This window comes from Silene latifolia, chromosome Y (genome assembly GCF_048544455.1).
Source record: "Silene latifolia isolate original U9 population chromosome Y, ASM4854445v1, whole genome shotgun sequence".
In the NCBI taxonomy this organism is placed as follows: Eukaryota; Viridiplantae; Streptophyta; class Magnoliopsida; order Caryophyllales; family Caryophyllaceae; genus Silene; species Silene latifolia.
This window is the reverse complement of record NC_133538.1, coordinates 300,498,586-300,500,195: the sequence shown is the minus strand read 5'-3', so window position 1 is coordinate 300,500,195 and position 1,610 is coordinate 300,498,586. Positions and strand designations below refer to the sequence as shown.

The window sequence follows — 1,610 nt, the reverse complement described above, 5'->3', positions numbered from 1 at the left end:
CTATTTTAGTTAGTGACCTTCTACATCAACCCAATTTGTGACACCCCTTAGACACCACTAGTTGCAATAGAAATCTCATTTCAATACCCGTCCCTTGGGATCCGACCTTTACTTGCCTCTTTACTAATTGTAGAGTTGTTTGTGAAGCTATAAATTGTGTTTTGATTCGGACGTGACCCAACGACCACATTTACTTAATTGTGAACACGAAACGGACCGATCAAAAATGGCGCCGTTGCCGGGGACGGTGTTTACTTGATTTAGATTTCTTTTTATTGTTATTAGTTGTGTCTTTCTTCGCTCTGGGGAAGTAAAACTCCTCAAGGTTTGTTCTAATTGTTTTCCAGTTGTTTGATATTTTGCATGTCTAGAAGGTCTCAAGGTGATTTGTTGCCTTTTGACCGTGAAATTGAAAGAACCTTGACGAACAATAGGAGATTTGCTAGGAGGAATTTGAGAGGTATTAGTGAGATTGTTCAACCCACTAGTGAGTTCATCAACCCTTTCACAATAGAAGGAGAGGAGAACCCATTACACAATACCCCACAAAATCAACCTACAATGCCTAAATTCTCGTCACACTCCGTAACCACCGAAGGGATGAAGAATATTTGTATGAAGCTTGGGAGCGGTTTAAGGGAATTTGTCACTCATGTCCTCACCATGGACTTAGCGAATGGTTTTTGGTACAACAATTTTGGAATGCTTTATATGAGGATTCAAGGAACATTCTCAATATGGGATCAAATGGAATGTTCACCGAAGTTGATGAAAATCAAACATGGAACAAGATTGAGGAAATGGCGGTCCATAACTCACAATATAGTAGACCTCGCAAGGCTACTAGAGGAGGAAAGCATGAAGTGGACTCCGTTACTCAATTGGGTGCTCAACTTAGTGCTCAGATTGACACAATCAACTTGAAGTTTGAACAAGCTATGGCTAGACTTGAAGAAAACTCAAAATCATCAAAGCATTATGTTAATGCCATGACGGCATCCTCATCAATCCCAAGTGGGATATGTGAGAATTGTGGAACTTTGGGACATGACCAAGGTGAATGTAGGGGAACAAATGAACAAGTGAATGCTTTCCAAGCATACAAGAGTGGTACCCCTTATTCCAACTATTACAATGAAAACACCAAATTCCATCCAAATCTCTCATACAAAAGCCAAAATATTCAAAACCCTAAAACAACATACACTCCACCACCCATGAGAAACCAAAATCAAAGACCCTTTTTCAATCAAAACCAAGGTTATCAAAATCAAAATCCATACAATCACCAAAATGACCAAGGTTTTGATGTCCAAAAAGCGGTCCTCCAAATGCAAAAGAATCAACAAGAATTTTTTACTCAAATGCAAAAAGATAGCCAAGCAAAAGAAACCACCATCAACAACATTCTAGCTCACACCAAGATGTTGGAAACACAATTGACTCAACTAGCATCTTCAAGCTCACAAAGACAAAAGGGGCAATTACCACCTCAAAGTAATCCCCCTAGACATGAAACGGTTAGTGCCATTCACTTGAGAAGTGGTACAAGGTATGAAGCACCAAGGAAGCAAGTTGAGGTTGAAGTTGTAGAAGCTAGTGAAAAGGAA

General features: G+C 39.6%; 1 pseudogene; it reads right to left on the bottom strand.

The window, feature by feature from the left end:
- Positions 1–578: 578 nt before the first annotated feature.
- Positions 579–670, bottom strand: LOC141636277 (small nucleolar RNA R71; annotated as a pseudogene).
- Positions 671–1,610: the final 940 nt, after the last annotated feature.